General features: G+C 40.5%; 3 long non-coding RNA genes across 3 annotated transcripts; 1 reads left to right on the plus strand and 2 right to left on the minus strand.

Annotated features, from left to right (window-relative positions):
* Positions 1-4497: 4497 nt before the first annotated feature.
* On the minus strand, positions 4498-7328 carry LOC118238393. The gene is made up of 2 exons (XR_004768537.1): positions 7081-7328; positions 4498-5062 (listed from the first exon to the last, which is right to left on the minus strand). It is a non-coding gene; the product is annotated as an uncharacterized LOC118238393 (long non-coding RNA).
* Positions 4902-5501, plus strand: LOC118238392. The gene is made up of 2 exons (XR_004768536.1): positions 4902-5043; positions 5156-5501. It is a non-coding gene; the product is annotated as an uncharacterized LOC118238392 (long non-coding RNA).
* A 309-nt stretch (positions 7329-7637) lies between the features above and the next one.
* Positions 7638-8710, minus strand: LOC113834136. Its single transcript, XR_003482478.2, has 2 exons — positions 8146-8710; positions 7638-7992 (listed from the first exon to the last, which is right to left on the minus strand). It is a non-coding gene; the product is annotated as an uncharacterized LOC113834136 (long non-coding RNA).
* Between the last annotated feature and the right edge of the window lie 1109 nt (positions 8711-9819).

Below are 9819 nucleotides of genomic sequence, written 5' to 3' on the forward strand. Positions count from 1 at the left end.
TTTCAGTATAAGTTTCACTGTGTTTCATGTCATTCAATACGTCATGACAGCATGTTTTATCACTCATTTTCATTGTCTCCTGGCATATATATTTACTTCAGTATATTGTTTCTGTTAGTATCACCACTTCATTTCAGTTTATATCTTTTCATCTCATTTAATTACAGCTCCTTGTATTGGATTATATGACATTTCCTGGTGTGATATTTTATTTATGATCTAACAAAGAAAGCTTGTCTGAAGATCAGAGTCCATCGGTAGGCACACTAGTAGACAGTAGAAGCCAAGCAGTGGTGGCACACATCTTTTATCCCAGCACTCAGGATACAGAGGCAGATGGATCTCCGAGTTCAATGCCATCCTGGCCTAAGAGAGACTGAATCAGTCTAAAAAAGACTGTACTCACACCTTTAATCCCAGCACTTGTGATCACAAGGCTTTGATCCCAGCACTAGGGAGTTAGAGATAGGAGTGATATGGCTGGATGGTGGAGGAATATAAAGCCAGAGGAGACTGGAGCTCAGAGCATTAACTCTGACGATTTCTGTAGACAGGATCTTACCTATTCGGTTTAAGCATTTGTAGAGTTAGGAACTCTAGTGGCTGGCTGCGCTGCTTCTCTGATCTTTCATTTTTTACCCCCTAATATCTGATACTGGGTTTTTTATTAATAAGACTAATTAGGATTGCATTACATCCTGTCATTTCATGGTATTTATTTTATTTCAACTCCTTGCATTGCATTTATTAATTCCATCTCTTTCCTTGTTTCTTTTAATCATCATAACATCAATTCAATGCTTTACATTTCATTACGTCCTTATATTTACATAATCCTTATACATTTCATTTATAATTACATAATATTTAAAAATACATCATTTTAAAGTAAATTTTTAAAATTTATCTGAACTTCTTTTTTCCAAGTCATTTCAATCTACCATTTTATTGCATTTTGTTTTGTTGGACTTATTTATATTTCTATCTATATTGTTTTCCTTTGGTTTCAACATTGTAAAAAGTTATCTAATTTCAGATTTTATTTCGTTTCATTTTCTCATTTGATCAATATTTTGTTTAGGTTCTTGTTATGTTAGACCCTGGAAAACTAAAGTATCCGGCGTCCCAGGCCATGTTCGCAGTCACCCCAATCACCAGGAAGATTCGAGAGCTTGATGCAAATTGCACGAGGCTTTATTGTAATTTAACGAACAAACCCCATGTTACCTCAGGTCTTTCACCCACCCGCCATGGCAGATAGCTAGAAAAGAGGGCTCCTAGTGTCTCCCGAAAGATCTTACAGGGCAGCGTAAGGGGAGTGTCTAGGGGTACCCACAGGCTTATGATTGGTGTGCCTCCAGTCTTGGAGGGCTTGCCCTGTGTTGATTGGCCAACTGGTTGTTATGGCCCATAGGCCCTCCCAGGGTGGTTGCTATGCTCTCTATGTCATTTTTGTGCGCTTGTCCGAAAAGCACACCCAGGGACATAAAGCATAGCGCTACCAGCTAACTTCTGATTGGTTCCTTGTCACGAGACAGGAATCTGACTTTCTAGTTTCTAGGACAAGGTCATAGAAGCACATGTTCGACCGTTATGGCTGCCGAAAGGGAAGCTGGTTCCTTCAGTTATTGTTTCATTTCAGTATTATATTTCATTATACTTGATTTCATTGCATTACATTTTATTTTGTTTATTGTTCTCTTTATCTCATTACATTTTATCTTATAAATTTTAACACCATTTTACTTTGTTTCCTTAAGTCAGAGAATTTCATTATCATATTTTAGGTGATAAAATCCTCATGGCATTTAAATTTTTATTTTGTTTTATTGACTCATTTAGCTTCTTCTAATCAATTCATTTCCTCATCATTCATTACAGTTGTAGGTTCTGAGGAGATCTGAAACAATGCAGACACACAAGAGTTCATTTAAAGTAAGGTTTTTATTGAATTGGTAGTGAGGGTGACCAGTCAGGGACCATAGTACAGACTCGGGAGCTGACTGAAGGTCAGAATGCTTACTCAGGAGCAGGAAAAGCACAAACGTATGTGCCAACCCACACAAGATACTAGTTTTGCAATATAACTAAACAGATATATTTGTTCTTTGTGGATAGAAACAGAAAGAATGTCTTGGGGAACTAAAGTTGAATAACAGGCTGGTCTTAGTACCAAGGAGGAAGTTCACCCCTAGTGGAAAGTCCCACTCCCCAGCGTCTGGAAAGAACCTCCTCCCCTGGGGGCTAGAAAGGTCCACCTCCTCTTGGGTCTGGGACCTTGAATGTTGTTTTACCTCCCACTTAAATGGAGTCTGGAAACAAGATGGCAGTACTTAGGGCAATTTCCTTTTGCTTAATCCCAACATAGTGGATTGTATTATATGCTTCATTTGATTATTCCACTTCTTTATCTCCTTGCTTTCATGTTGTAACTGTGAGACACTATGTCAGTGTATTTCCCTGTTTCAAATGATCTCATCATCACATTTCATTTCATCATGTAAACTATGACTGAAAATCAGCCAGAAGTCCTTTCAACTGCTAGTGTAACCTGAGCTTTAAGGGGAAAGTTCCAGTTTCCAGCAGCCTCACAGGCTCATCTCAGTCACTTAGACAACATGCCAATGAAGGAGGCAGGGGATTGGCCCTGGGCAAAGCCATGAGTTGTCATCAGTGTGGCCATACTCTTCTGAAATTCATGACACGATGGATTGAAGACAATGACTGATGTCTCATCCTGTCTCTGCTCCTATATGAAGCTAAACAGGTAACCCAAAATAAAATAAATAAATGAAATAAATAAAAGAGCATTATGAGAAGGGGAGACTGAAGAGAGGTTAGGAGGGTTTGCTGATTGTCGGGGTCCATAAAGATGACTCCACTGCTGATTAAAGGCCAGAGAGTTCAAAACTGCCCTTTGTAAGTCATAAGACACAAAGGCCAAAGGTGTGGCTACAGTAGGATGGTTGATCTTGGCTTTAGGTGTCTTATCTAAATAACAACAGACTAGTTCTGAGGTGTGTTTTATTCTAAACCATCAAGGCCAGAAATTGCATATAAGGTGTGGTTACCAAATCCTTGGAGATTTGGGGAAGAGAAGTCTGCTTGCTCCTTATACTTCATTCCATGTTCCCCTTTTATTTAAGAGTTATTTAAGAGTGGTGAAAAATAAACTCATAGCATTCAGTATTGACTGAATTGCCCTCCTGATTTTACTCTTTGTCTCCATTTTTTTCCTTGAACTAGCTAGCCTTTTCGTTATCCACACTCTCCGTCTCATGTACCAACCTTGGGCAAGTCGGCTGGCTCTGACTACAGCCTGGAAAAGACAGCTTCCCACAGTTGCTCCTCAGGAGGACCCTGATTCAACTCCCAGCACCCACATTATGGCTCTCAGCTGTCTCTAGCTCTAGTTCCAAGGGGATCCAACACCCTTCTACTGGCCTCAGTAAGCACCAGGCACAGGAGTGGTGTACATACACTGATATATGATAGCATATGTACTATATGAATGTGTATGTGTATGCATGTGCACTTGAGTGCAAAACAGCCATACACTTGGAAGAAAAAAAATAAAATAAAAAATAATTTAAAAAAAGTTAGAAAAATTTCCCCAAACTCACCATGCTTTTCTCTGCCACATAGATCTAAATGAAATGTCTAACCCTTTCATGAGCTCTCAGTCCTTCTCATGGAGAGGCCACCCTATCATTCAGTGCTCCTGAAACTTCATTATGAAGAAATGTTGTTTCATAAAAGTCTATCCTGTAAAAAAAAACTACTTTTTTTCATAAAATATAATTTCTTTTTATCAAGGATTCCAACCAATCTGTAAAAGCCCAAACTTTGAACAAAAGGGGGTCATTTTCATAAAAGCTTAGCTTTTCATAAAGAATCATTCCTTTATATAAAAAAGGAAAGCTTTCAAATTAAAAGATATCATTTTCATCAAATCCAATAGTTTTTATGAAAAGTCAACCCCTTCAATAGAAGTCCAACTGGAAATAAAAAGCTGAGCATTTATGAAAAAAAAACTGTAAATAAAAGTCGACCCTTTCCATCCTTTAACTAGAGGTCAACCTCTCATAAAAGTTTGGTGTTCAGGAGAGTCCTTTTATGTAAAGTCCATTCTTTGAACATAGGCAGTTTCTATGCATCTGGCAGACTAAGACTTCAGTGCTGAAGGGATTCTTCAGTTTCAGTCAGATGGCAAATGGAATGTTCTCCAGGCCTCTGGGGTGTCTGATCCTTTTGACACAGAGCCTCCTGTGTTTTCATGGAAATGTGGCTATAATGTTATGAATAAGTTGCTTAAAATGTTGTAAAATTGGGGGGGAAATTAAAGTTAAAACCATCACACAACAGGTTATGAGAAGGTAGAGTGTCTAACCATATTTTAATAATAAAGGCTAAACAATACTTGATGAAAACCCATAATATTCAGACAAATATTAGTCCTTAGGTCAAGGATTGCTCCAAAAAGATAAGGACACCACAAAATGTTTAAACCTTAAGTTTATTCAAGTTAATGCTAACAACTGGGATATGGTTACCAATGCTCAGCAAAGGGCAAAATGGGTGTTTAATCTGAGAATTACTTACTGTATCTATGCGGGTCAGGCTCCAAATCTGAATCTGGGTCTTCCCAGAGTTTGATGCTGTTCTGTTCAAACCAACTCTTTAACAGATGTTACCCTTTTTAAGTTCATTCCCAGACCTGTGCTTCAGCCCTGTGGCGTGTCCAGCCACCCAGCTTGGTGAATGGTAAAGGCTTAGGTACAGCCAAGAGTGAGGCCCCAAGACGTTCTCACTCAGATGGACAAGGTCTCTGGTTGTTGTTGTCTGGATGCTGTGCATGTCACTGATCATTTTTCTAATTCCCCACTAAAGATGGCTCCAAAATGAAGGTCAAATTCGAAGGGCTAGACATCTGCAGATCCCTGGGGCAAGAAGGCACTGAATTTCTGATCCTGGACTGTGATTTCTCAGTGGTGCAGATTTCTCTCTGCAATTGTGGCTCTTAGAATTGTCTAAGATTATTCGGTGAGGCACTTCCCCTTTGCTGAAGGCAAACATTATTATTATTGTTATTATTATTATTATTATTATTATTATTATTATTATTATTATTATTTTATTTTTTGTGGGGTGCCAGGGCCATCTGTTCCCCAGCACAGCACAGCTAGGAGGCCTCAGGCTGTTTTCAGCAGGCATTTTCAGCAGGGCAATGGCCATGGCTGGCAGTGCCCCACAGCAGGAAGCCCAGACATCTACCTCTCAGCACTTTGGCCATTGAGATAGGCCTGATGCCCCCAACTGGTGAAGAATTCCGGTTTTGTGTGACCTGCTGGAGGGGATTCTTTGCTCAGGGCTATCTGTCAGTCCTGGCTGCTGTCCTTCAGTCTTTGGCACTAGGGAGCCTTTGTGGTACTGCTCCCTGCAAGAATGCTTCCTTTCTTAAAGCCTTCATTTTCAAAATAAAAACATCCTGACAATTGCCTTACTTTCCTGGTCAATGTTTCATTTATTTTATGCTAAAGAATGTTATGTACAAGACGGAGCTGAGTGTGATGGCACTAGTCAAGAGACTGGTGGTGGCTGAGTTATATGGAGGTCAGTGGAGCAGGGGAAAGGACCTGGGCTGGAGAGTTCAGGAAAGGGGTGTGGGGAATGGGAGTGGGAGTGTGGGGTGCATGTATGTGTGTGTGCCAGGTACCAAGGGAGCTGAGAGGCCATCAACATTCGCTTTGACATGTTAATAAGCACTTTAGTCAGCCTTTTGTCTTGGCTCTGAGGTTGCACACCAACCTGTCCTCCAGGCACTCTTCCTGCCTGGTAGGGAGAGGGCGGTTGCCAGTCACTTCAGGGCAGCCAGGCTAGTCCTGGCCACCAAGTAGGACTGCAAATTTTCTTAAAAGTCAAAATTCACGTGGAGTCCAACCCTGTAATCCTCAGGATCATCTCATGGACTGACTTATGGGAGCTTCATAGAGCCCAGTGGAATCAATTTCTCTCTGCAAATGGCTACTCCAGGCTCTTGGGCTGTGAGGGCAGTTTTAGGGTTTTTTAGGCCTACCGGTGCACTTCCTCTTTGCTGAAGGCATGTTTTTTTTTTTTTTTTTGTGTGTGTGTAGTGTGTGTGCATGTGTGCGTGTGTATTAAGGGATGTTTAACAAATCAGGCTATCTGGATTCTAGAAGCCCACTAGAAGCCTTTCTGCTTCTAGTTATAGAAGATCATTATAGAATGTTCTTCAGTTCTGCTTAGTATTCCTGTGTCTAGAGACTGTGAGACGCTTAGCCTCTTAGTAAATTGCTAATATGGAGAAAGAAATTGTCACCCAACCACGTCAGCTGAACCAGAGGTCCTGGGGTAGGGGTTTGGCTGCTTTATAGATATTTAGACAAAGCATTTCTGTCTCAGTATCACCCTTCTTCTAGCTTTTATTATAGGGCCTTGCTGGCTCCTCTTAGAGCAGCATTGACTTTGCAGTTTCTGCATGTAGAGGGGCATTTGTTAGAATGGCAGATTTTAAGATGTGGTCCTGGAATCTCTGGTGTCTGACAAGTCAAAATGTTTTTATAGTAATACGAAGCCATTATTTATCCACTTCATTTTTATTTTCCTATGAGCATACTGGAGAAGTTTCCAAGGCAACATGACCTGTGCTATCATGACAGATTAAATACAGACGCACAGATGAGACACTAGCTGGCTTCTTTTAAAGAAGAGGCTTGACAAAATTGTGTATCAAGGCCTTTTCTTTTTTCATGTATTTTCCCTCTGGAAAAATAATTATTTTTCACAAAATATATTATGTTAATCTGTACTGTAATTATTAACACTGTTGAAATAAATTAATACATAGATAATAAAACAAACAACTCTCTCCTCATTTGTTTCTTTCTCTCTCTTTTGTTTTTCTCCCCCAAATTTTTCTCAGTGTAGTCTCTGACTTTTTGTCGCCAGTATCATTTTCTCTTTCATTATTGTGGGAGGCAGCTCTCTGCCTGTTGTTCTTGAGGTAGAAAAAACCCCAAAAGAACCCCAAAGCAAACAAAAAAACCCAAAACGACTTACAGGAAGAGGAGAAGCTGGAATGCAGATTGTGAGACTTCATAGAAGGGAACAGCAAGGATGACATGTCCCTTCCCCTCCACATCTGAAAGGCAGAAACACTGCCCACTGCCACCTCCCAGACCATCTGCTCCCATTTCTGCTGTGCTGCTTTTCTTACTGGTGTGAAAAAGAGGAAGAAGGTTTACTTTACTTCACAGTTTCAGGGAATTCAGGGTGTCTTGGTCCCAAGGACTGCTGTGTATCATCCCTGTATGTAGAGTGTATGGTGGGAGAGCATCTTCATGGCAACCAGAAGCAGAGAGCAGGGTGTATAGCAAGAAAGGACCCGAGGATATGCCAGCTAGTTCCTCCGTGCCCTACGCCAACTCTCAATAAAACAATCATTATATTATGAATCCATCTGGGGGATCAATCTATTCATTGATCAGGGCCCTGGTGGTCTACTTGTCTCTGGAACCGCAATCACAGATTCACTCAGCAATGAATCAATTGCCTGGTGGTCTCTAAACCCAAACAAACAAGTTGATAGTGGAGGATTAGTCTCTAGGAAACACAAATTACAACTGATTTCATTATTTTATTCCATGTCATGATAATATTCCAATTCATGATTTCTTTTCAGCACCACCTCATTATTTTAAGTCATTATACTTCATTATATTACATGTAATTACAGTTATTAAATTTCATTTCAACTTTCCATTTCATTTCCTTCCATCATTTGAATTATTTTGAAAGACCCTCTGGGTGTGGAGTCTCCCAGATTCAGCAGGTCCACCCCTCAAGAACTCAAAGTCCAGTCCAGTTGATGCAGTGAGCAAGAGGCTTTAATGTACGGGAAGCATTTGTACAAACCGGCTCTCTCAGCATTCAGGCTACAGAGCAGCCCGGTTCCCCAAGCACAGGCGTTTTCTAAAGGCAAAAACCACAAGTTTTTTTTTTTTCCTTTTTTTGGGGTGGGGGGTCACGATTCTCCAGGCCCATCCATTGGGCAAATAGACCAGACCTCAGAATGTGCTAATCAATCTTGCCTAAGACAGCAGTCTTTGTTTTTTAAGGACTTACTTATCACTTTTTGAATCTTGGTCAGTTAGTTCCCTTAATGGGCTCCTTTTGGGAGTGCAGCCTTCTGGAAATTCTTGGTGTTCTATCTATCTTAAGGCCTTGTAGGGGAGATTCCAGGAACTGAGTCATGGGGCCTTGGTAGCAAGTCTCTGGGTCAAGAGCAATTCTTTTTGCAAGGGAGGTAGGTGGGTAAGTAGAAGAGCCGAATCTGTTTCCTTGTTAATTTCTAAATCTTTCAATTTCAAGTTTCTCATGCCATTCATTATATTTCTGCAGATTTTTTCATACACTAGGTTTTGTTCAAAGTTTAATTTCCTGCCATTATTTAATAAAATCGATATTTTAGAGGTTTTTTTCCCTTTAGTGACTGATTTTATCTTTATTTTGTTTAGGAACTTTTTTCCTTTCACCTTATCACTTTATGACTTCAAGATACTTGGTTATCTTTTTTAAAAAAACTAGTTTATTTAATTTTTTATGTGCATTAGTGTGAAGGTGTCAGATTTCCTGGAACTGGAGTTACAGACAGTTATGTGCTGTCATGTGGGTGCTGGGAATTGAACCCAGGTCTTCTGGAAGAGCAGCCAGTGCTCTTAACTAGTGAGCCATCTCTCCAGCCCCAATATTTGTTATCTTAAATGCCATCATAGAGCCTTCACCCAGTATCTGATGGAAGCAGAAGCAGAGATTCACGGTTAAGCAGTGAGCTGAACTCCTGTTCCAGCTCTACAACTCCAGTTGTAGAGAGGGAGGAGTGATGATGAGCAAAGAGGTCAAGACCATTCTGGGGAAACCCAAAGAAACATCTGATCTAAGCAAGTGGAAGCTCTAGGACCTCAGTCTGACAGCTGGGGAATGAGCATAGGTCAGAAAAAGACCCCATTATGTGGGTGTCACTTGGGAAGGCCCAGCAGAGTAGTCTATGGGGCCTCTGGCAATGGAACCAGTGTTTATCCATAGTGCACCAATGGGCTTTGGGAGCCGATTCCCTATATGGAGGGCTACACAAGGGGAGGGCCTAGGTCCAGCCCCCAAAATGTGACAGACTTTGACCATCCCCTACAGGAGGCCTCACTCTCCCTGGGGAATGTATGAGGGGTAGCATGGGGTGTTGGTGGGATGAACAGGAGGATGGGAGGGAGAGGGAACTGAGATTTGTAAGTAAAATAAGATTGTTTTTAATTTAAATTAAAAAATAATAAAATGATATTTGGTTATATCACATTTTATTTTGCCTCCTATTTCATTTCAGTATTTCACTCCATTTTGAGTTTATTGATAAAATTTCAAATTAATTATTTTAACGTTATTTCATGTTATTTTTTTATTGTTTCATATCTTTTCATGATCACATGCCATGACTTTTTTTTAATCAGTCTTATATCACTTTCTGTTGAGGGCCAAAAGGGGCCTCATACTGAGTCAAGAGTTAATCATTGCCAGATGTCCCGACCAGATCTGCTGCGACCACAAGATGTTCTTCCGGATAAGCTATACAAAACATGTTGCAAAATGTTCTCTCTTTTCTCAGAAATAGCTGCCCCAGAACCATGGGCTAAGACTTACCTTGCCTCTACTTCTTCTTGAAAATTTTCCATTCCTCCTGCTCCCTTACCCTGCCCTGTGCAAAAATCCCCTGCATATAAGCAAGCTTTACCCTTCAATAAACGAGAC

This window comes from Cricetulus griseus, chromosome 2 (genome assembly GCF_003668045.3).
Source record: "Cricetulus griseus strain 17A/GY chromosome 2, alternate assembly CriGri-PICRH-1.0, whole genome shotgun sequence".
Taxonomy (NCBI): Eukaryota; Metazoa; Chordata; class Mammalia; order Rodentia; family Cricetidae; genus Cricetulus; species Cricetulus griseus.